This window comes from Sus scrofa, chromosome 4, assembly GCF_000003025.6.
Source record: "Sus scrofa isolate TJ Tabasco breed Duroc chromosome 4, Sscrofa11.1, whole genome shotgun sequence".
NCBI classification, from domain to species: domain Eukaryota; kingdom Metazoa; phylum Chordata; class Mammalia; order Artiodactyla; family Suidae; genus Sus; species Sus scrofa.
Genome location: NC_010446.5, coordinates 108221682 through 108247879, shown reverse-complemented (window position 1 = coordinate 108247879; position 26198 = coordinate 108221682). Strand labels below are relative to the sequence as shown.

At 45.9% G+C, this 26198-nt stretch overlaps 1 long non-coding RNA gene across 1 annotated transcript in view; it reads right to left on the bottom strand.

Moving 5' to 3' along the window:
- Nucleotides 1-26198, bottom strand: part of LOC102157799 — a 51667-nt gene that overhangs the window by 13934 nt on the left and 11535 nt on the right. Inside the window, exons 2-3 of the long non-coding RNA XR_002343504.1 lie at nucleotides 4499-4657; nucleotides 1508-1643 (exon numbers count right to left, since the gene is read on the bottom strand). This is a non-coding gene — a long non-coding RNA (uncharacterized LOC102157799). The remainder of the gene's footprint in view (nucleotides 1-1507; nucleotides 1644-4498; nucleotides 4658-26198) is intronic.

Below are 26198 nucleotides of genomic sequence, written 5' to 3'. Positions count from 1 at the left end.
AGACACTCAGTACGTGGTAAAATGAAGTCTACACAAAGGTGAGGGGCTTGATATTTCTCAAAATCACCTCCTTACAAGCCATCAGGAGGTGAGCATGATGACGCCTTTTTTTTTTTTTTTGCTTTTTAGAGTTGCAACCTCAGCATATGGAGATTCCCGGGCTAGGGGTCGAATCAGAGCAACACCTGCTGGCCACAGCCACAGCCACAGCAATGGAGGATCTGAGCCGCATCTGCGACCTGCGCCGAAGCTCACGGCAACGCCGGTTCCTTAACCCACTGATCAAGGCCAGGTATTGAACCCGCAACCTCATGGTTCCTAGTCAGATTCATTTCCACTGTGCCACGAGAGGAACTCCCAATGATACCTTTCTTGATAGTGCTTGTGAGGCTTATGGGAGACAACCTGTGGACAGCATGTGTAGAGCACTCAGCCAGAAAATATTAGGTAAGACCATGAATGAGACCCCAGGGGCTCAGATCCTCATTGCTCCCTGCCTCCAAAGTTCCCTCTTCATTCCTCCTGAAGGCATTTACGGACAAGCCAATTCTGATCCTGGAAACCAGTTTCTCACTCTGCCTCTTTCCCATCCCTCTCCTTAGCATCTTTCCATCTCCATATGCGTTCTCAACATAGAAGGTGCTGCACATTTTGCCTGTAGGTTGTGTGATGGTTATCTGCCCATAGGCAGGTTGGGAGTAGCCTTTAAAAAACATTAGGGCCAATCGCCCATTTGTCCTGCCCTCGGGGAGTGTTTAATCATGTCAAGTCACAACTTCATCTTCCATCTTTTTCCTCTCCTTCCAAGTCACGAGGACATTTCATATCCAACCTGTGATCTGAAGAATCTAAGCCCATAAGAGGCTGTTGGCCACACCTGTCAGGGAAACTGAAGCTGACTGAAGCAGTAAGGAGTAAATAATAGGGAGAGGGAATGAATAAATCAAACACAATGGAAGTTTCTTTCCTTAATCATAAAATCACACTGCTTCCTGGGCCTCATGGGCCATGTGCAAAGACAGAACTTGGGAGAGGAGAGCAGGGAAAACCCCAGTCCTGTGCCTTTGGTAAACAGGAGACACACTGGGGGGTCCAAAGCCCAGTCTAAGAACCCCGTCAAGTAGAAATGCCACCCCCAGAGGTGGTGGCATTTCCAAGGAGGCTGGATGGGTTTGGAGCTCTCCCAGTCCTGACCAAGAAATCTTCGTTCATTTCCAAGGGGCTTTTTGGGGAGAGGGGGGTGGTGGGGGGAGAGGAGGGGGCAAAAGTGAGGCAATCACCAGAGGCTTAGCTGAAAAGTAAGGAACAAGGATAAGGTGGGCACAGTCAGCCAAGAGGGTGAGGAATAAAGCTGAAGGCTGAACACGGGTGAACCCACCCACTCCAGCTGCCTCCCTGTGCACTTGCCAGCACGACTTGTAAGTCCCAGAAATGTCCCCTGCTGGGAGAAATTCAGCATACGAGATGTGGAGATTAGCACTTGAATTATGACATGAAGGTGACTCACCTCTCAGGAGACCAGGGAACTGGGCAACCACTGAGGTCTGTGGGTGTGGGGGGCGGGCGGAGACACGGAGCGGGGACGCTGTTCTCCAACAATCTGTCTTCATCTTAGAGCCAGTCCCTGAGGTGCCTCTGCCAGCCTGAAATTACAAGCGTAATGTCCCCTGTAATTCCCTGGACTTTGAATGATCGACACAGGCTCTGCCCCATATGCTCTTGCTGCCTCATTGTCACAGCAGACTTCCCTTCTGCCTGGCACCCCCCATATATACAGGGCTGAGCATTTGAACTCTCTTGTCTGGGAGTCCAAGGGCCCTGAACTCTGCTTTCTACATGAAGGCAATGGCCAGCTGCCCCCAGGGCAGCCTCCCGTTCCTGGTTGACATCAGGACCAGGGACAAGAAGGACTAAAGCTGCCTCCAGTGACAAAGCTGGAAGCAGCCCCAGACTGTAATCAAAAGCTCTGCCATGGGAAGAAACTTGAGTTCAAAGCCTGCCTTGAAGATGCGAGGGGCCACCTCATAAATATTCTATCTGCGTGAGAAAGTGTGGGCACTGTCGCTCCACAGAGGGCAGTTTATTTATGCTCAGCATCCTTAAGAGATCTGTGGTGCAGCCTAGATTAAAAGGGGGTGAGGTTTCATCCGTAGCCCATCTTTCCATAAATGTTTTGGGGGGATGGGTGTAACCTTTGACTTCGACTCCCAAAGGCCATATACCAGGGTTCTCTCCTCCCAGCTCATGCTTCTCTTCCCCCTTGTCAGTCCCCCAGCATGTTCTCCAACGTTTAGGCCTAGCATGCAGCCAGCTCCTCAAGACTACCTAGAATTTCTCTGCAGGAAACTAGAGACGACAGTTACCTATACCTTGCGATTTCAGTCACCGAAAGATCCATTTCTTGGTGGTCCTTCCTGTGCGAGCTGCCAAAGTGTCTTAAATCTTAGCAATAAGACACATTCCACTAGGATAAGGCAGGATGTCTCCATTAGGGTAAAAGCAGAGTTCAACTCTGATTAAGAGAGATAAACTCAGCGGCTTGTCATTTATATCCCAGTAAATTCACCTCCTCTCTCCAAAAGAGTGCCTGAGCATCCCCAGGTAAACCAAGGCCAAAAATACATGCAGTTCTGGGTATTACAGAAGCAAGAAGGCAGTACTGCCATAGGTGGACATTATGGGTCAGGACGTAGAGTTAGACTCTAATCCCAGCTGGAAGAGATTGGCTAAGTCACTCAACTTCTCTAGGCCTCTGTTTCCACCTAAAAATCTTCTCTAACTCTCAAGGAAATCATTAGAACTTAGTAGAAATGCTCTGAAAACACCCACACACACCCTTCAACATTTATTTGTTGCACATTGACCACGTACTGGGCCTGAAGATAGTAGCTGGAAATTCTCAGATAACTGAAACATGGTCTTTCTGTGCAAGGCACTTTGAGTCTAGGAGGACTAGTGGTTACCAGCAGTGTACTAAGTGCATCAATAATAGATTATGCTCACGAGTATAGGGGATCCTAAAAGGGCCTTCTAACCCAGTCCCAGATGCAGGCAGTAGGCAAAGGAATTGTCCCCTGGTTTGGAAGACTCAGTAGAATAGACCAGGCAGACATAACAGGCAGAGGGAAAGCATTCTATGCAGAAGGATGCATGAACAAAAGTATGGGAGTGAAACATTGAGATCAGGTGAGTAAGTGTGACCAATTAAGGATTTCCAGAACTTAAATTATGAAGAATGGATGTCAGGAAATATAGCAGAGAATCATGCAGGAGCAAATCATGGAGGGCCTTTTGTACTGTTTAAGAAGCTTGGAGTTTGTGTTTAGGCAATCCACTCTAGAAGGGGTTTAGGCAAGTATCATAGTGAGTTTAATTATGCATTCCTCTATCAGCAGTGTGGCAAATGAATCCTAAAGAGATGCAGAGTACAAAATTCTCTGCAAGTTGATGGTGATGGGAGGAGGCATGTCCAACCCCTTTGACTTAATGGTCTAACCAGAATGCTGACTGAGAGCTGTTATTGCTTAGAAGTTATGGCTGCTTGGCCATACACTAGGCTGGGGCCCCCAAAAGGGACTTCTATAAGCCTCTACAGAGTGCTTTTCCAGCAGCTTTTTCAGTGCCTAGATATGCTAGGCACAAAGAAATAGCCTGGAGGGAAGTCTCTAGTAGGTTGCCACAGGTCTCTCTTCCTTGCCATCCTGGTCAAAATGCCTAAAATAAATTGGATGAGATGCCAGACTTTTAGGTAACACAAAGCTAAATATAATAGATAATGCATTATATGAGAGAACAACAGCTCTAAAAATATTCTAACAGGCTGAAACAGGGTTAAAATCAATTGGATAAATTTAACCAGAAAAAGGCTAAGCCTTACTTTTAGATTTCTTCAAAATTAATTGTATAAGTACAAGATTGGGGATACCTGGATTGAAGACAGAAATATGTATTTGTTCATCCAATGCTTACTAAGCACCTGCTACATGTTAAACCCACAGCCCCCTGTGCTGACCTCTATCACCATGTATAATACATTTTATTAAAATTAGGTCTACTTCCCTTCTAGGTGAGAAACTGAGCTTTGCCTTTGTGTCCTAGACCCTTAGGCAAGGTACAGAGAAAAGCAAAGATTTCTTGAAAGTCTACATGTGTCAGAACTTTTCCATCCACAACCTATTTAATTCTTACAACAATCCTACTATGTTTATTTTTTAGATTGCAAAGTTAAGGTGCAAAGATATCAATTAAATTGCCGATGGGTATTTTGCCTGTATTTCAAAGCTGACATTGAACACAGATGCAGCCAACTTGATGGTTGACTCACTTTCCATGACACCACATGACTCCATGTTACATAAAAGCCCAGCACGTGCCCTGGTATTGAGCTATGGCCAGACAGATCCTCCCTTGAGGTCTGGCAGTTTTGTAGGTTAAATGAGCAGGACCTGGGGTGGGGGGTAAGATGAGGGGGATGAGAAGGTTATAGTCAGTCACAAACCTCACATGTACCTCCACGTAGATGCAGCTGCTCAAAAGGTACTTGTAAGAGGCCACTCCAAATGGATTCTGGATCCCAGAACAAGGGCAGTGATGGGCTAGCTATGCTCTCTTCTCCTCAGGCTACATCCAGACTTGGGTTCAGTTTCTGCCAAGACACCTGAGGGGAACAATTCCCAATTAGAAATTATTCAGAGGACGTTCAGCATGGTAAGGGTCTAGGAAGCATATCATACGAAGAATGACTGGGGAACAGGTCGCATTTAACCTGGAGAAGAGCAGACTTAATAGGCAAATAATTATTGTCTTTGAATATTTGAAGATGCAATTATACATCTTTCCTGTTAACACATGTAGACAATTGCTGGGCTGTCTGCGTTGTGATTTCTGAATGTTGGAAGGGCTGTAGAGAAAGGTACTAAAACCTATTGAATTTATTGCCAGGGGTCAGGCCTTTATATACATTTAATCTAATTCTCATAATAGCTCTGCCCCAGTCTTCTATTTTACAGAAGAAGGAGCGCTTAGGAAATTTGCTCAATGTCACATTGGGTAAATAGCAGAACCGAGACTTGTATCAAAATTGTTGTTGCTCTTCCACAGCGTGCTTTTGTCTTCTCTTCTTTCCCTGTGATATGTGTGGCCAGACAGGACATCTGCAATGGATGGACATCTTAAAGACCATCTCTCTACATGAAGAAGAGGGCCTACAAATTCAGGGAGAATTCTTGTACTCCTTGTGTCAGCTTCTACAGTTCTTCCAACCAACTACAGCCTTCACCACAGAATCCAGAACTGAGTCAAAAACCTTCAGGCCCTTCGGGAAAGGTGACACAAACATGGGTCCAGTTCCATACCAAGACCTGCAAGGCCCTTTATAATCCACCCCCTGCTTCCCTCCATATTCTCTCCTCTCAACATCTGAGCTCCCCATGCACACTCTCAGTCAGACCACATGCTTGCTTTCCCATCCATGCTTTGGTACAAGCTGCTCCCTCTGCCTGAAATACATCCCCCACACCCCTTTGCCTGCTGGGGGCCTACTCATTGTTTAGATCTGAACTTGCCTGTCACCACCTCTGGGTGACCTCCACCCTTGACAGGCTTCACTGTCCTTCCTGACCCTGCATCTCTCTCTACCCTAGCACTTTTCTCACTGTTAGAGCTTTTCTGTAGCCCCTTGAAGGCAGGGACAGTGTCATGGTCTTTTGCATCTCTAGGTCACAGTGCAGTGCCTATGACACTATGCCTATGACATAGTAATGTCAAATGAATGAATGAATGTACGAATATGGACTTTGGGGTCAGTCAAATCTGGGTTTGAAAACAGGCTCTACCATTCACAGATTAGATTAAAACCCTTGGCAATTTACTCAGTCTCAGAACTGCAGTGTCCTTATCTGTTTATTGGGAATAATAATACCTACATCATATGAGGTTGTCATGAGACAACTAGTAAATAAACTAGTCCATACAATTCAGTGGAGTTAAGAATGATGGGACCAATAGAGTACAATATTTTTAGAGTCCAAACTAATTAGTCACTAAAAAGCTTTCTTATTCCAGGAGTTCCCACTGTGGTGTATCAGGCTGGGGATCCAGCATTTTCTCTGGGGCAGCACAGGTTCAATCCTTGGCCCAGTGCAGTGGGTTAAGGATCCAGTGTTGCACAGCTGTGGTGTGGGTCACAGCTGCAGCTCAGATTTGATTCCTAGACCAGGAGCTCCACATGCCATAGGTGCGGTGATAAAAATTTTTTTAAATGCTTACTTATTCCAGAAGGCATTTTTTTTTCAATGTCAGCCATTACAAAAATATATTAACTAACCAAAACCAGCTACTCTTCTCCTGGGAGCTTGGCCACAATGGTGCTGGTGCCCTGGGTTGGTCAGTTGTTGGTCAGTTGCTGGGCCTGGATCCATTCCCTGGGTTTTCAGGCTGAGAACAGAGAGCACTTCTGAGCCATGTTGTCCTAGTGGCTTGGAGCTCAAGGCCATGTGTTTGATGCAGAGAAGGCCGGTCTGGGATGAGTGAGAACAGCCCTGGAGGATGAAGATAAAGAGCCCTGGCGGCCTGAGGGGCCCTGGTCACAGTGTTCCTGCAGCCAAGGTAGTCTTGGCCTCCTGGCAGCTGGGCTCTGAACACTTAAGTGACAGAATAAATGGATGTCCTCAAAGGACAGTCACATTAAACTCACCCAGACGACTTGTTGGGGGGTGGGGGGTCAGACGGACAGAACCAGACAGAGAGGACCTAAGGCGGGGGCCAGTGTAAGGCAAGCTTTCTGGTCCCCTGGGGGGAGCGCTACCTCTAACTTCACAGGGTCTCTCTGTGGGTGCCATGGACATGAGTTTGGCTGCTCTCAGCAGAAACCTACTCATTAAGATGTTTTTTATAGGATCTCTCCCTTCTCTGACTCAGTCTCCCATCCCTTACAGTGCTCCTGGGATCCTCTCCACATAAACTCTCAGCACACTCTTCCCCTCTAAAAAAAGGCTCCAAGAGAAATACAGCTTAAAAAACAAAAAAGGGATGCTAAGAAGAGGCCCCAAATTAAACACTAATCAATTTCCTCAATCTCTTTTTCCAAGACACCAGGCAGAGAGCCGCTCTTATTGCTGGCCGTCTGGTGACTTGAAGAATCTCTAAATATGTAAATACATTTTTGTTAAGTCATTAAGCTTGTAGAAATAAGAAATTAATTAGCATTAGTATGTTGAATCACTTAGGTGTCAGTAGCTAGTATGGCTAATTGGCATTTAATAAGTCTTGCTATCTAATTTACTATGAATTCCATTAAACATTAATTAATTGCTTAGTTATTCTTTACCCAATTATTATATGTTAACGAGCATTTAATAGCTTATTATTTGGGTGACTGTCCTGATGGCAAATAAGTTACCTGTTAATTCTGGTTTGCACAGATCGGGCACACTCCTAAAATCATTCTCTTAGACATAATCAATTAATGGATTAATTAATTAATATAATTTAAAACCACTGAAAAAATAATCATCCATTTACTATGCCACAATCCCCTAGTTAAAGTGGCAGAGCTCTCTGGGGTTTGTTTATCTGCTATCATGTCAGTGACATGCAATACTATCCTTACCAATGCCATTAAGCCATTTCCCAGCCCTAATAAACTAGCACACCTTACAGTACATTATCACTGGCCCATGTGTAAGTCTCAGAAGGCTCATTTACAGAGTAGTGTGACTGACACCAAGGCCAAGGTCACTATTAGAAGCCTAATGTCTACAACAAGGGAGGAGATGGTCCTGGCCTGCTTGGTGCTGGTCTAGCCGCACTTGGAGTATGTTGTCAACTCTTGAAGTGGCATCTTTAAGGAGATAAGACTGACATCATGTGAAGAATTGGTGAAGAAATTGAGGATTCTTAGCCAGATTTAAGACAAAACTCCTGGAACCACAGACTCTCTCTCTCTTCAAATATGATGAGGTTTGTGACAATAAACTAGTTTGTGTCTTTTTTAACTTATTGACTCAATTGAGAGTACTAGGACCATAAGCCTAGAGGGAACAGATTTTGGAGTTAGTAAGAACTCTCTGAGGATGGAATGAGCTGCCTCTGGAATAATGAGCTCCCTGTCACTGGAGGAATTCAAGCATAGCCTCAGCAATCTCTTGAGCAGGAGGGACTCCAGCTTCTTCTTTGAAAGGGTAGCTGGAGGAGATGATTTTCCGATGCTTTCCAAGGCAGAGATTCCATGATTGTCACGACTGTTGCTTGCTCTACCATCTAGCCAGTCTGGATACAGTCTTGGGCCCACATTATCTGGTTCACTTTCAACTCTAGGCCAGAACTTCATGGGTGTGCATAAGCACTTTGAATTCCTTTCTTCTCGGTAGCCTGGCTTCGAAAGCATCTGAATGGCACACTGGAGAGAGCCATTTGACGTGCTGGTTTCCCCTGGTTGGGATGCACCCTGGCTTCCCCTCAGGTGTCCACCACCAGCCCCCTGTCTGAGGCTGTGCTTAGAAGGGATCAGCTGAGCCACCGGAGTTATTTATTTTTGACAGGATGAGAGAAAGGGCAGGCCCCTGGCAGGCCAGTAAACTTAATGAAGTTTGTAACAGACTGTGGCCACATCAGCCATGTGATCAAAGCAGGCATAAGCCACAAGAAACTATTAATTAAGACTCTCACTATCTCCCTCTTCTCATTTCCTTCCTTATGGTGACAGTAACCACTCTAATTGTTCCCAGGCTTTCAAGGATTCAAAGGCAGTTTTTCTCTCTCCAGTCTCTAAGGGCCATTGGAAGTCACTGTCTGGTGCAGTCTCTGGTAGACCTAAGTTCCCACATTCTGAGCTCTGCCCTCTGAGAGGGGGAGGTGCCCTATGCCAGGTGCCTGCTCCCTCGTGCCCCACATACACAAGATTCTGCCCCACAACATTCTTGCTGACCTTCCAAGCCTGACTCCAAATTCCCAGGAAGTCTTCTCTGACTGTAACCACCTGCTTCTACCCCCTTCTCTGGGGCCCTGCTTCCTGCTTGATGGTCATTACTGCAGCCTCCAGGCACTGGGTTTGTGTCTGCTGTTTTGACCTTAAAACTATTCCTGGACTTGGAGTGTACACATCTGGGCAAGGGTAATACTTAAAATATTTAATCACCAGTATAGTAATATAAGTCAATAAATTTAAAAATTTTAGATCTATTCCCTGTTGTTCTCTAACTAAAACCACCTTCCAAGTGGTGCAAGTTGTCCTGCAGGCTACTCATCAAACCATGCTAATAATATCCTGTTCGTTTTGTGATTTTTAAAAATTGCTGGTGTGATCTTTTGTTTGATGCAGCTGTCACTAGCTAAGTGATGGCCCTGACTGTGATGGGCTGTAGGGGCTGCATCAAACTCTTCCTGTGATTTTTCTACTCAATTGCTAGTCAGGAGGTCCCCAGGGCGGGGAGCTTGGTGCAGGTGTTTCCTGAGGTCAACACTTCCCACATGGCCCTGATCCAGACCCCTGACCTCTGTCCCCCGGCCATGCTGCTACCAGCCTTGCCTGTTGCAAAGCCCCATCAATGCTGGGCCACCCTGGAGCAGGGGCGGGGGTCGGGGGGAGGCTGTGTACAGCCCCACAGTCTCTGTTTGCTCAGCAGCTGCTGGGAATCCCCATATCTACTCTCCACTCGTCCCAGACCTCATGACCCACATTGTGGCCAACTCCAGGCAACGCAAAATAGAGGTTTATGGTCCCAACCATTTATACTATTCACCAGCTATATCGAAGTGGTTTAATGCTTCAATAACAGGTTCACTATTCCAGTGCATCCACAGATCCTGCCTTTCCATGTACCCCATCAGTCCCAAAGGGCAGAGGTTCTCAAATGCATCTGCCCTTTTCAATGGTGACAGCAAGCCCACAAAGGGTCCCACAATAGCAATAAATGACACTGCTGTTTTGCCAGCACATCAGGCCTCAGAAATGGTGCCCACATACTCCCTCTCCCAGGCCACCTCCAGATCGGTGGAAGGTCTGGTCTCCATTCTCTGCCTCCTCTCCTGACATTGCCCCGTAAGCACTAGCCTGACTCTTCATATATTCTGATTTAGAAGTATAATATGATCAAACACAATAGAAGATAATGTAAGTCCATGGATCTCTTCCTGAAGGTGTCAGAGGCAATCAGGGGCCACACAGACAGAGGTAGCCACAGCTTCTGTATAAATCTCTACCTGCTCCAGAGATTTATGGAGACAGATGGCTATGCGGGGGTGGAAGGGGAGGAGGCAGGAGCAGAAGGCATGACTTATGACTGCTGTCTACCAAGGCAGGCCCCGGTTGTTGGAAACAGCTTTCTTGCTGCCTCTGTTGGCTAAGGCCTCAACAAATGTAGAAAGATGAACTGGGGGTCTCCCATCAGGGGCTGAGATTTTCTGTAGCAAAGTACATTGGCTACAATAACTCCTCTCCATGCATAGCATTTATCATCCAGTGCCCTCGGCGAGGGCTGGGGGACCTAGTGGTCACAGAGGAGAGCCATGGGCAGTGTCAGGTCAGGATGTGAATGACAAGGAGCGAATCCAAAGCTGCGATCTCCTGCTCCCCTCAGCCCCCACCTCTGTCCTCAGAAAAGTTACCCATTCAATTAGCTTAATGACATGGTGGGAGCTGGTATTTCCAAACAGTGAAACGGCTGAGCTGTGATCATCTAGTGGCTGATATGAGGCCTGTCAGGCAGCCTCCGCAGTGGCACAGAGACCCGATCAGCGTGACACACATTTTGGGGGAAGTGCTGTACTTTAGTCCTGACACCTGGATCAATGGTGCCCATTTCAGAGGGCTGTCTTCCCAGGGAAACAGACAAGGTAGTAGCCTCTTGGGCTCAGCTGACTGCAGCAGTCTGATGCCTATCTCGCCCCTAGTCCTCTATCCTGTGTTCCATGCAGTGAACATGCTGGATTGTGGTGGGCTCTGAGTCCCTGCTTCACCACTGCTGTAATCCTAGGCAAGATGCTTAACCATTCACTCTCCCCTCAGAAAAAAATAGCAATGACAACCCAGGTACTGTGGTGCAAACATTTAAAGAGCTAATGCAGTAAGGATTCCAGAACATTCCTCAACACCTTGGGAACCTTCCATAAGCCAGGCAGCTGCGGCTGGCTGTGTATTTGTTCTCTTCTCTCTCTTTTTCTGTTACTCTCTACTCTTTTGGTCCAAGCCTCTGTCTCCATAGATTCATCACTAAACCTTCCCCAACTTCAGTCTTTGTCAGCTGGTGTCCATATTTAGCTCCTGCTCTCTTTACTAGGGTCCCTGGGTCTCTCTCTGTCTGGGTCTCCATTTCATGCTGTCTCCCTTCTTGGCTATTCAATATATCCTGCAAGCCTAGACTCCTTTTCTATTCCTTAGTCTTGGAGCATTACGGTACCAGAGGGTTTCAAATCCCAGGCAGGGAAAATGAACTTCCCTGAATGGTGCTGACTGCTGCCTTGGTGAAGCTTGTGCTGAGAAATCCAGAATTTACTACTGTAATTATCCCCCCTGAAGCCGAGCCAACTTGGCTGGACTGGCAGAGCAGCATGCCAGTCAAGAGCCAATTGCCACCCTCCCACTGAGCACGGCCAAGCTAAAAATAGGCATGGGGGCTAGGGCAGCTAAAAATACTCCTCTTACAATGCAGCCTTCCTGCGCCCCACAGACTGCAGGCCAGAAGGCCAGGGGCTCCGGGAACCCTGAGGTCTGCAGCTGCATGGCTGTAGCTGGGCAAGGGAAGGGAGTGGGTAGGAGGAAGCACAGGCAGGGACCAGGGGCCTGCAAGCCCATCAGCAACTTGGGAGTGCACACCGGGCCACTAAATGGGTCAAGGATGCCAGAAGCCTGCAGAGCACACACAGGGCAGTGCGAGGGTTCATGGCCACTCCCCGACCCCGCCCCCAGCCAGTGGGGCAGGAGTCAATGCTGGGTGCCTGGGCACGACCAAGGGCTTCTTCGGCTTTTGTCTCCCACTCTGATCTCTGGTGCTCCTTCCTAAGACTACAACTGCCTTCAGTCTACTTACTGATTCTTCTCTTCTGCCAACTGATGCCTCCTTGGCCCCAGAAAGCAGAGGTTTTCTGTCTCCCAACCTAGCCCAAACACCAGCCATCAAGAGCGGTTAGCCTCCCCCGGAGGGAAGACACAAGGTTGCCCTCACTGAGCATCAGCCTGTAGTCATCCCAGCAATGCTGTGAGGCCAGCATTATCATTTTCCTCACCCCAGATCTTATAGGCTCAGAGGAGCAAAGTAATTTGCCTAAAGCTTCACAGCTAGTCAGTGCAGAGCTCAGATTTGAACTTCCTTGGGTCCAACTGCAGCTTCTCTGCTCTCTCCTCTACATCGGAGGTTCTCAACTGGGGGTGATTCTGCCCTGCAGGGGCCACTTGGCAATGTCAAGATACACTCCTGGTGGCTGTAACTGTGGGAGAGGGTGCTACTGGCATCTAGTGGGTAGAGGCCAAGGATGCTGCTAAATATCCTGTAATGCGCAGGAGGGTCCCACACAGCCAAGAGGTATCCCACACAAAACGCAAGAATGCTGAGGTTGGCAAACCCCTGCCCCTCAGCTCTACATCTTGCTGCAGCCCATTCTCCATCCGAGTGGTTGTCAAAATTACCTGAGGGGTTGTTAAAATCAGAGACTTAAGCCCCACCCCAGATACTCACATTCCCTGAGTCTGTGGAGTGGAGGTCTGGGAATCTGCATTTCTGCAAGCCCGCCACCCTCCTCCCCCAAACCCCAGCCTTCCAGGAGACTCCAATTTAGGTGTTCTGGGCACCACACTGAGAAATGCTTTCTAAGAGAAAAGGTACACAGAGCAGGTCCCAGGACTGTCAGCTCTGACTAACTCTTGGTGCAAGGTAAGCACTTGGAAGACATTCCACAATAAACACACACACCACACACACCACACACACCACTGACGGCCCATAGGACAAATTTGGTGGCTCCCCTCAAGTGCCTATCAATTACCTAACAAATTGCTTTCCTTGACCAGTGGTCAATGGAAGCATGAATCAGTGTGCCTTGCTCCCAACTCTTTTTTTGATATAAACAAACCAACACATTGCACAGATGGGATCGTTTGGATCAGCAGCTGAAGTAAGAATGAGAGAAACCACAGGTGCATTGTCAAGATTAATACGCAGGCAAGGTTCGGAGTTGGAATGGTACCAGGTAACATCACGCCTGGATAGGAAGGCAGGGTAATATGAATTGACTAAAGACAAAGGGAAAACAAATGGAAAGTGACAAGCAAAAAGGGGAGCAGCCAGAGCTAATGGGCTGAGTAGCTAAGATTTCCACCCAGCCTACCCACTTGGCTCTTTCTTCCCCACCATCCAGGAACTATCCCCAAGACTACACTCCTAAGCATCTGGATGGATGACAAACCCTGCTCTGTGTCAATAACAGCTCCCCTATTGTTATCAGTTTGGTTCAACAGATGTTCACCTCAGTCAGGGAAGACAAATGAGACCATTGAAGAAAAGCCACATGCTCTGAGCATCTTCCCTCCAAAGGAAGGTTTCTTATTGGAGTCAAAATTGCAAGAGTGAGCAGAGGTGTGGGGACAGCTCAACCTGGGTCAGGAATAAAGAAACCTGCCTTCCACCTTCTTGCCTTCTCTCCTCTTTTCATTCCCCCACCTCCCTCCCACAATTTTTTCCATGAGCAAGGAAATTTGGTGGCCCCAGTGGAAACCTCATTCCACACAGACTCCTAGAGAATCCCTGAGCAAGGACTTACAAGGAAGCGGTTTTCAGTCTGACGTTTGAGTGGGTGGCAGTTTCACCTTTGTCTCTGATGCTCAGAGTGTAGAGCCTGGAGGTGCAGCAGGGTGCCATTTATGGGACTGAAGGTGCTATTGGAGAGAGATGCTCAGAATTTGGAAGAAAATGAATTCAGGACCACAGAAAGAATATACTCTTAACTATCAGGCTGACAAAATCTTGTCAGCTGGGAAATCTACAAATCCAGAATGGTGGGTCATACTGTATGGCCTCTAGAAGCATCCCACTTGCTGCAGATGACTACTATATGCCAGGCCACAGTAGATGTGCAACAAATATTTATAAATGAGTGAATGAACCATTATCGTACCAATGGGCATGAAGAATGACGGGTCCTTTTCTTCGAGTCCAATTTTTATCATATTCTCTTTATTCTCCTACCGGCTATTTTATACATCTTGAAAATCTAGAGTGATACCCAGACTCTAAAAACTTTAATTTATAGGGCAACTTCCCAGTCATGTCAGCACCTCTTGTCCGTGGGAAACTGAAAGACTCATCCACTTACCCTTAGATTCCAACCTCTATGGCTTCAGGTGAAAGGCCAGGCATGGACCTATGCCAGGCTGGGACATTCACGCGTGCAACACATTTTTACGGAATTCCTAGTAAGGTAAGACACAGTGCGAGACGGTGAGAAAACAATGGTGAGAAATAATAGACATGACCTCTTTTCATCTAAACCACATTCTGGTAGAGAATGATGTTAATGAAATGGTGATGAAATTATAAAATTCCACTGTGATAATTGAGTACTCTGGATGATAGTTACAGGGCAGGATGCTGAGAGTGTTTGACAAAGGTGACCCAGCAAAGTTGGGGGATAAAGAAAGACTTCCCTTGAAGTAGCAGTGTTTTAGCTGAGAGCAGAGGGCTGAGTAGGATTTAAACAGATTGGGGAAGGAGGGTATGATTTTTCTGGGTAGAGGCCCAACACTGGAGGGAGATCACCACTTCCAAGAAATTGAAAACAAGGCCAAGGAAAGGCCAAGGAAGACAGGAAGCCAGCATAAGGCCTGGCTGGTTCAACAATATAAGAGTTCCCATCATGGCGTAGCAGAAACAAATCTGACTAGGAACTACAAGGTTGAGAGTTTGATCCCTGGCTTCGCTCAGTGGGTTGAGGATCCAGCATTGCCGTGAGCTGTGGTGTAGGTTGCAGACAAAGCTCTGATCTGGCATTGCTGTGGCTGTGGCGTAGACCAGCAGCTGTAGCTCCGACTGGACCCCTGGCCTGGGAACCTCCATATGCTGCGGGTGTGGCTCTAAAAAGCAAAAACAATAATAATAAAAAATATGGGTGCCTGCTTAGAAATTTTTTCCCACCAACTTTGCTCTCAATAGCTTGGGCTAAAAGAAACTCTGTGTGGCAGCAATGGAGAAAGTAAAGAGAGCCCCAAAAGGTGAAGTTGGAGGGACAGGCAGGCCAGAAAAGGCAGGATGTAAGGATATCAGATTTTAGGTTTAAGAATAGTTGATAAATTATAATTCTATTTAGGCCAATTATGGCTATTCCAAATTCACGAGAAGGAGTTCCCTGGTAACCTAGAGGTTAAGGATTCAGCATAGTCACTGCTGAATCCCTGGCCCAGGAACTTCTGTATGCCATGGCCAAAAAAAGGGGGGGGGAACCCACAAAATCAAAACAAACAAACCAAAACCCATGAGGAATTCAGTGAAGAGTTAAATTTTAAGCAAAGACCTGATCTAATTTGCTTTAAAAACAAAACAAAACAAAACAAAACAAAACTTCCTTCTGGCCCAATATAAAGAATGCCCAGAATATGAGAGAAAGGGCAAAAGTGGCTTGAGGGAGACTATTTAAGAAACTGTAGTGGTAGTCATCTCGTCAAGAGATAATGGTGGCTGGAATAAGGGGGGTGTCAAGGAAGATGGAGAGAGAACTGAATCAAGAGATATTTGGGAAGTAAAATCTATAAATTTGATGGTGGGTTGGATATAGGGAAAGAAGGAGGGGAAGGTGCCAGAGAGCTCCCCTGGATGGCTAATGACGGTGTGGAACCTGGGAAAATACCTCACGGGATGGAGTGGGGTAGAAAGAGCACAGGCTTTGTTTGGTGTGAATGAAATTAGAAGTGCCTTTGAGACAAAAATTGAAGTCAAGCAGGCCACTGGATTTGGGGGTCTTGAGCTCAGATGAGGGGTCTGGGGTCATTTATAAATGTGGGAATTGTCAGTGTGGTCACTGAAGACATGGGAGTGGCCAAGCTCCCCCTGGCCACCTGAGGAGGTAGCATGCGAGGAGAACAAAGGGGGCTGCTGGCAGATAACCCTGTGAAGGATCTGAGTGGTGGCTGGAGGGACAGGAGGCAAATCAGGCACGAGACACAGAGCAGATTCCCTCTCCCACAGGTTTGGAGCTGGGACTCAGGGGTCAGTTGGTTTCTAGCACCAGGACTGAGGGAGCATGGCCTTCCCTACCACGTGCACGCTGTGCCAAGAAAGCCCATCTGCAGGGAGCACCAGGGCTGGGGGAATAGAATCAGAGGGAGAAGGCAACATAATACAGACACAGAGTGCAGACAGATGGAGAGAGGACCTAGGGGGACAGACCTCCAGTACCCCGCCTCCCTCATGCCCCTGCGTATCCTTCCTGAGAGCCCTCTTTTTCTTTGAATTGGTTTGAACAGGTTTCCCTTTCTCGGTGGAGAAGCATGAAGCCAGGAGCGAGCAAGCCATGTGTTGGGGGCAGGGAGCCGACTGGCCTGGGCTGAACTGGCACAGACAAGGAGAGGAAGTCAGGCCTGTCACTGGGCACGTGTGCTCAGCACCTTCAGATGCAGTCGCTCAAAGACAAGAGTTGTTATCCCCCCAATTTAAGTGAGAACACAGTGACCTAGTGACTTTCCCAAGGTCACAGGGCTAGTGCACTAGAGATGAAGATAATAGCTAGTCTTTCTGATCTTAAGTGCAAGAGCCCAGCTGGACAGAGAGGCTGTTTTTGTGATACATGGAAAAAGATCTCTGAAGAGAGCATTAGGGACCAGTATGGACCTTTTAGCTGGTAATAATGGAATAAACATGGTGCCGGAGAAGAATGATTAGGATCGATATGAGAAGAATGGATTAAAGAGGGAAGCTGGAGGTGAGGAAGTTAATCCTCGTATCCATCCCAGTGGGAAGTGGCAATGACTCCTGTCCCTGCCACTGTGGGCGGGGGGTGGAGAAGGCAGAGAAATGACTATAAAGCTTCTTCATAGACTCAGACTGAGATAAAGCTTTAGGAAATTAGAAAGAGCCTTTCATGAGGCATGAACTGATTCATCTGGATTTGTTTTAATTTTCTATGCCTTGGGCTCCCTGTACTCCAGGTCTTACAAACAGCTCCGTGGTTCTCACTCACCCAGGGATGGGGATACTGGCGAAGGAAGAGGTTGGCTTGGGGGAGGGAGGCCGTGGTGACCGGGAAACCCACCAAAGTCCCCACCACCCAGGGCTGGGCTCACGGTGGGCTGGGGAATGGGGGAGCACCCTGGGAAACCTGTGCTGTGATCCATGAACTGGGCACTAGATCCTGAGGATGAGGGGACTGTCCTGACAATGGGGCCTGAGTGGAGAATGAGAGAAATGGGTTTGGAATGTAGGATGATCTGGATATAAAAGGTCATCCAAGTAATGGGCTGCTGTTGAATATTCTAGAATGAGGGTGCTTGCTGGGAAGAGGAGAATATGGTCTGGGGATGCAGCACTGCTCCGGCAGTGTGGGGACTGCATAGGAAATGGGAACTGGGAAGAGCAGCTGTAGGGAACAGGGCCATGCTGGAATGGAAACCTAGTGCTTGAAGCGGGAAAACTAGCAGAGAGGAGACCTGAAGCCCAGCTGTGCCACAAGGGCTTCTCTGAGCTGACTTGGCAGGGGCATCTCCTTTCCAGAAAGACTTTCTCTCTGGTGAGGAAGCGACCTGCAGAGAGGGTCTGTACCAGCTGAGGCGGGTGATGAATGGGTGGCAATCAGGCCAGTGGCTTTCGAATGATTTCCATCAGAGAGAAAAACCCTGTCATCTCATTCCCAATTTTATTTTGTTCCATTTCACCTCATAGTTCACTTAATGGGAGCTGTCAAGGCAATTCTTTTACACACACACCCTCCCCTTTTTCTGGCAGCTTATGCAAACTGACAGCCTGAGAAACATGGGTTTTTGGAAGACCTACAGTGAAATACATTGTTAGAGCCCCCACTCTTAGGTTCTATGCATGTGTATGCCCTTCTGTGAGTACAGATTTTTATGTGCTCCCCTGTGTGTCTTCCAAGTGTGTGTGTGTCAGGAGTGTGTAAGACCAAATGGAAAGAGCCTTGAATGAGAAGTTGGATACGTGAGTTTGAGTTCTAACTCTGATATGTAGGGTCCCTGTGTGATCCGAGTCTCAACTAACTTACCTGTAAAGTGGGTATGATACAGGCCCTCCATACCCCAGAGGCCATCATGAAACTCATGACACAAGGAACAAGAAACACTCCCTTGTGATCAATAAATCTATTGATAATCACAACTATCGTCTTTGTCCATGAGGGGTACCTCTTGATCTAGTCTGAGTCTGCGGAGTCTGTTTTGATGCTGCCCCCTCTGACATCTTAGACTCCCACTGCCTTGATCGTCTCAGGACCACCATGCCAGCTCCTTAACCTGATATGCTGGCTGCTCCCCTGCTCCTACTCCAAGCTGCTGACCATTGCCAGACAAAGTCAGGAGCCACATCTGCGACCTACATGGCAGCTTGCAGCAACACCTGATCCTTAGCCCACTGAGTGAGGCCAGGGATTGAACCTTCATCCTCATGGAAACTACTTGGGGTTCTTAACCTGCTGAGCCACAACGGAAGCTCCCAGTCCCAACTTCTTAACCTGGCATTTGAGGCCCTCTGCAAGCAACCTCTCCAACTGTATATCCTGCAACATCCCAAACTCCAGGCAATCAAAGCTGCTTGCCAGTCTTTGAACATACTGTGCCCTTTCCTGCTTCTCCATCTTTACTCCTTCCTCTTATTTATGCTGGAAAGTTCTCCTTCCACATCCCATTTTCCTCTGTGGAAATCATATGGACCCCTTGACTTGTAGCTAAAGTTCCACTGTCTCAGAATGCCTTCTAAAATCCCCTACAGACATCTGAAAGAGATCCTACCTTCTCTAGCGGAGCAGGTGAACAAGAATACTCAATGATGGGCCACATCACCCATAGACATAAAGGACTGTCTTCATACCAGGGCCAAAAAGAATAAAAAAAAATATGGAACTTAGAGTATCAGAATGAATGGAGGGTGGGCAGAGGAGATCAAGATGCTCAGAAAAAGCATTCCACATAGGTGGCTATGGACCTTGATTCAGGACAGAATACATGCCGAAGTTTCTATTGCTCCTCAAAACTTAAAATTTCTAAAATGATTGAAAATTATTTTTTTCCAGTTTCTTTTTTAATTGTTATTTCCCCAATACATTTTTTTTCTACTGTATAGCATGGTGACCCAGTTACACATACATGTACACATTCTATTTTCTCACATTATCATGCTTCATCATAAGTGACTAGACTTAGTTCCCAGTGCTACACAACAGGATCTCATTGCTAATCCTTTCCTTAAAAAAGACACATGCACCAGCATGTTCATTGCAGCACTATTCACAATAGCCAAGATATGGAAACAACACAAATGTCCATCGACAGATGATTGGATTAGGAAGATGTGTGTGTGTGTGTGTATACAAAATGGAATACTACTCAGCCTTAAAAAAGAACAAAATAATGCCATTTGCAGCAACATGGATGGAACTAGAGACTCATACTGAGTGAAGTAAGTCAGAGAAAGAAAGACAAATACCATATGATATCACTTATATCTGGAATCTAATATAGGGCACAAATGAACCTTTCCACAGAAAAGAACATCATGGACTTGGAATAGACTTGTGGTTGCCAAAGGGGAGGGGGAGGGAGTCAGGTAGATTGGGAGTTTGGGGTCAAGAGATGCAAACTATTGCCTTTGGAATGAAAATTATTTTTGAAATATAAATACCCATGGACCAAAAAACATGGACATGGAGAGCACAGCAAGTGAGGAATTTTGACATAATTTTAGAAATTGGAAAGCAGATGGAAAAGAGACAGCTGATTTAGCAGAGCAGAGAAACCTAAATTCCTGTTGTGAGGAGGCTAATGAGAGGCAAGCTGGTCTCCACCTATATCAAATGCCTCTTAAGCATCTTGTCTTGCCTTTCATCACTGTTCCTCACCATCCAACATGCCATGACCATCTGTGCAGGGGAGCCAAGCAAGTTCACACAGGCGCAGTCCAACAGCAGCCCCTCTCACTACAGCACTACTCCTCCAGCTGCCCTCCTAGAACTTTCCCACCAGCGCTATGGGACTAGCACAGTGCCCATTAGAAACAACTAAGAGCTACCAGGAACTTAACTCCCTACAGGGTGAAACTTGACTAGTAGGAGCAATGGCCTAGTGAATACACTCTTTTCCCTTCCTGCCCTCAGGTAGATTGCCCCAAAGTGCACTTGTTCATATTTGAAAGTCAGTCTTGTAAGACTGAGGAGTCAGGTGACCTTGAACCAAGTGGTGGCCAGCACAGTAATGCATGGCTGCGTAGACTCCCTCTCCTTTTCTGCCTCCCTCCCGTTTTCCTTACTCCTGCATCCCTGGGATTGTATTGCCTGGGATTGTATTGCCTGGTTGAATACAGTGCTTAAAGGCTACGCTTCTCAGGAAATCAACACAAACCCACAAAAAGTCCAAGAATAGGCAGCTTCCATTTACTTCTGAACACAAGTATGAGGGATGGGGGTAAAGATAGGAGGAGAGAAATATCATATTAGATCACTTATATGTGGAATCTAATTTTATAATGATACAAAAGAACTTACTTACAAAACAGACACAGATCCACAGAGTTTGAAATCAAACTTATGGTTACCAAAGGGGAAATGTGGGGGTGGAATAACTAGGAGATGGGTTTAACATATACATACTACTACATATAAAATAGATTACTAACAAGGACTTATTATATAGCTCAGGGAAATCTACTCAATATTCTGTAATAACCTATATGGGAAAAGAATCTGAAAAGGAATGGATGTATGTATATGTATAGCTGAGCCACTGTGTATACATCTGAAACTAACACAACATTGTAAATCAACTATAATCCAATAAAGTTTTTTTTTAAAAAAAAGTCCAAAACCCCAGATGCACCCACAATCCAGGATGCCAAGAAACTCTACCTCCACTGTCCCTGCTTAAGCCTTCAGTAAAGTTTATTCATTGGCAAAGTTTAAATAAGCCTTGGGGGAGCTCCTGTTGTGACTCAGTGGTAACCAACCTCACTAGTATCATGAGGACACAGTGCGATCCCTGGCCTCGCTCGCTGAGTCAAGGATCTGGTGTTGCCCTGAGCTGTGGTGTAGGTCGCACATATAGCTTGGATCTGGTGTTGCTGTAGCTGTGGTGTAGGCCGGCAACTATAGCTCTGACTTGACCCCTAGCCTGGGAATCTCCATGTGATGTGGATGCCCCCGCCCAAATAAAATAAAATAAAATAAAATAAAATAAAATAAAATAAAATAAAATAAAATAAAAAAGCCTTGCAGACATCAGGCACAACTGAGGGCAGGACTGAGTCACATTTACTGAAAACTTGAAGATTAACTGATAGTCTTAGTAGCAGAAGACAGAATCCAGAGCAAAAAATGGAAAGAGTAAACTTTAAAGAAATAAGACAATGTAGAAAACAGAAAAAAAAATTAACTGTTAATTTCCTAAAAGAGAAGACAATGCACCCATGGAACAAAAGAAGAGTATATAAAAAATTGAAAAACCATAAGGGAATTTTTTTTGGCCACACTCATAGCATACCTGGGCCAAGAATTAAATTCGCACCACGGCTATAATCAGAGCCACAGCAGTGAAAATGCCAGATCCTTAACCCACTGAGCCATGAGGGAACTCCCATAAGGGAATTTTTTTATTAAAATGTGGGCAGAAATAACAGTTTCAATAAACTGACTGGAAGGAAAAAAGTGAGGGATCAATTAGAGGCCCAATATCCAACTAATAAAAATTCCAGAGGAAAAATGAGAGCACACAGAACATGCTTTGTAAAATGAATTTTAAAAGAACCATATCAAGACACATAATTTCAGAACAACAAAGCTAAAGAGAAGCTAAAGACAAAAAGAAGACAAAGATAAAGAAGAGAAAAAAAAGCCATTAAAAAATCAGATATCAAAATGGCATTAGATTTATCAACAGAAACATTGGAAGCTAGGAAACAATAAATCAATACTTTTAAAATTCTTAGAGAAAAGAATTCCTTCTAACCTAGAATTCAATACCCAACCAAACATTGTTTTATTCTGTCTGACATTTTCAGCAAGATCTGAAAAACTTTACCTATTATGAACTTTTCTCCAGAAGGATGTACTCCACCAAAATGCAAAAACAAAAACAGAACCCAAGAAAGAAAAAGACATCAAATCAGAAAAGAGAATTTCTAACATAGTTGAAAGGCTGATTTCTCAGTGAAAGGAACTCCCAAGATAAGAGCAGTGCAGTGGGCCCCAGAGAGCAGCCAGTCCGGAGGGAATAGGATGGCTGAGGGCTTTGGAGGTATTTTTTCCCAGAAAAAAATGGAACAGACAGATTATCTCATGTGTTGAACTTTATCAAGACAAGTTTGTTAGTTTTGCCAAGGAGTTTGAAGATGAGTTATTTATGTATTACATACTAAGCAGACAACTAAATGAGCAAAGATTGATTCTAGGGGGGAAAAAAGTTATTCAAGAACAGAAATATAAGCTATACGCTCTGTGGCTGAACTGGTAACATTTACATAGCAACAATAACATACACTGTTTAATCCAAAAATGTTACATAACTATGCTAGGGAGGTGGCAGGAAGGAAACATTTGTGGTAGGGGTGGGTGCAAGGAGGGCGTGTGGTGGAAGATCTGAATTCTCTTCTATTGCGTTAGGAAGACAGCAATATCTAAAATTTAGAAATCAAGAAATAATTGTAAATGTGTTTATTTCAAAACAAAGGCATTATTATCAAATAAAAGAGCAGAACAAGTTGGAAGTGGTTGCTTTTGGGCAAAGGGACAGAGAGACAAGGAGAAGCAATTGCTCTTTTCTGTCATGACTCTTGGAGTACCCACTGAGTTTGAACGCTATGTTCACTGAACACAGAAGAGAGAAAACTGTAACTATCTGTTAAGTTCAAATTTTTTTATTGTTTTGGCCTTTGGACTGAGGTTCCAAAGCTGGGAAAAATGATGATTAAGTGCCCACACATTCTGAAGAGGATACTTAGGCACATATCATCTGCTGGGCTTACCAAGAAATAGGATGTTCAACCCATGACCTTCACCCCTCCCCCACTTCCATCTCATATGTGAAAGAGAAGGCTGGAGGTTAATCAAGCAAGGTCAGACAGGAGATTCACTGGAAGGTGTTGGCTGAGGAGGGGGTCTGATTTCTGCCCCCCAACCTCAGCCTTAAGAAAATCGCTTCTAGAAGGTATTATAAAGAGGAGAAGGCAATCTTTGCTCCATGGGGCAGGAGCAAAGCAGGGCAAGAGTTTCTGGGGAACCTGGAGAGTTGGAGGGACGTGGGGATCGGATACTGGCATCTGACCCACACCAGCAAAATCAGAAGGCAAGGGGCAAGCTGGAGTCGCCTGAATGAAAGCCCGAGTGCCCTGAGTCTGGTGGAGCCTTTCCTGGGATAAACGGATGTCACAGCAGGAGTTGGACTGGAGCTGTCCTGAAGGGGACTTTCCCTGGAGGACCACCTGATGGGGCAAAGTGACCTTAGCAAAGAGGCTGGGGGGTGACACTGGAGAAGGATCTTAGAGGAAGTCAGTGGGTGTCATCCAGGGGCCCTAGCATTGGAGGACCATGAGGGAAACATTTACAGAAACTGCAAAAGCAACTCATGAGGGAAAGAGCCAGCATTTGGGAGCCCAAAAAGCACCTGGAGGACCCTGCTAGCAAATTACAGCCACACAGAGAGAGTCGGATGTGCCCTTCATTTTATTTCTTCTCCAGCCTCAGTCCTAGAGGAGCCCTAGGCAGTGGCCAGTAGGTAGGATGTGATGCAAAGGAGAGCTTAAAGAAATAAACAACCACCCCCACCCTCCACTGGCGGCTGAGCACAGGCAGGGAAGACAGAGAAAAGCTCAAATTAGATGTGAAATGAAAGTATTGATTTAGATCCACCTGGCCTTTTTAATACCTGAAAATAAAACTTCTAATATCTGGAAGTGACTGGAAAAGCTATAGAATCTGACCCAGGGCAGGGAAGGGTGATCCAACAGAGCAGGTTTGACAGACAAGTGCTTATTTGCTGGTCCAATTCTAAAGTTACCTTATTTTTTAAAAGAAGAGAACTAATGGGGAGTTCCCACTGTGGCTCAGTGGAAATGAATGTGACTAGTATCCATGAAGACTCAGGTTCGATCCCCGGCCTCACTCAGTAGGTTAAGGATAGGGCATTGCCATGAGCTGTGGTGTTGGTCACAGATGCGGCTCAGATCTGGCATTGCTGTGACGGGGGGTGTACACTGGCAGCTACAGCTCCGATTCAACCCCTAGCCTGGGAAACTCTATATGCCGTGGGTGTGGCCCTTAAAAAGACAAAAAAAAAAAAAAAAGGAAAAGAAAAAAAGAACAAACATGCATTGACAACTACTATGTGACAAGCATGTACATACATTAGCTCATTTAATCCTTACAACAATCTTTTGAGGTAGTGTTTACTATCCCTATTTTGCAAATTAGGGCATTGAAGTTCAGAGAGTATGAGGTTCCCAAGATCACACAGCCAGAAAGTGATGGGCCAAGAATCAAACATAGGACATGTCCCCAGAGCCCATACACCACCCAGCCAAAGTGATTAAAAGCCCAGATGTTAATGTCAAACAGATAGGGTTCAAGCCACAGGCCAGAGAGTAACTAACACATATCTCTTGGACACACTGTTTCCTCAGTTTCCTCATTGCTAAAAGAGAAGAATACCCTGATCACAGGCTTGTTGTGGGGTATTAAATGAGATAATTCACACTCGGTGTTTTGCATATCACCCAGCACAGAGCAACTCTCAATAAACAATACCTACTATTACCATTAAGCTATACTGCACTCTGAACAGGACAATTATTGTCCAGTCGAAATGAGGCAATAATTCAGAAGTGCCTGGAATACTACTGGACAAATAGCAGACACTCAATAATTGGTTGAATCTAAAGCCATTTCTGCTCTCTTGTGATAATGAATACACTCACATGGAACGCGTTTCACTCTGCGTTGCATCATAGATATTTCATAAAAGACAGAATCACAAAATTAGAAGATATCTTGGAAGCCTTTTAAAGTATTTTCTCCCTTAATAGACTGTAAACGTCTTAAAGGTAGAGGTCATATCTTGCACTTCATCCCTTAATTAACTTATTTATTTGTTCAAGAAATGTGTATGCAAGACCTATGGAGAAAGTATTGCTCTAGACATTTAGAGAGAGACAGAGATGACTAGGACCCAGGTCCTGCCCTCAGGAGCTTATAACCTAAGTGAGGCTGAGGACAGCCTCAGGAAGAGAGGTGCAGATGTGATCCTGGGGCCTTCAACGCAATCTCCCCCATGCAGGATCCCTCTTAGCGTCAGGCAGGGCACATCCCAAAGGGTGGTTAAAACAATAAGGAACAAGTGTGCTTGTGACTAAGAGAGCACAGGGCCCCTGTGCACACGTCTGTGGGCATTAAAATCCCATGGTGTTTTAGAGAGTGAATGAATGGGGTGCTGCTCTCTCTGCCCTTGCTCATTGGCGCCGTCCTCTCCTCCAGCTTGCTCTGTGCTGCATCGCCGTCCATACTGGGAATCTTATTGTATCCATCCAGGAGCCCAGTGACAATCTGGTCGAGGCATTCCTGAATTCCAGACAGACACGAGAGCTGGCCAGGGGCTTCTCAGATGCTTTGGAAAAGAGAAGGCCATTGGCTCCAACTGTATTAGGCTTCTTCCCTTTGGGATCCTTTTTTTGATGACTTTGTCTCTGGGGGGGAAATAGACTGTATGGTTCATCTCTCTTTTTCCTTCTTATTCTAGGAGCTCAAGGGTGCAGGGAAGCATAGTCACATTCACACACACACACACACACACACACACACACACACACACACACACACTTCATGTCTGATAGATGTACACATGTTCTCACAGACCCCACATGTGGTCTCAGAGACATGCCCTCCCCCTTTACCTGGCCACTTTACATTGCAGAGATACATCAGAGGAGCATCAGCTTTCTCTTGACAACACACTCCTACCACCACTACCACTAAACAACGCCCACTGGATTTCTGGCATTGGGCATCCCACAAGG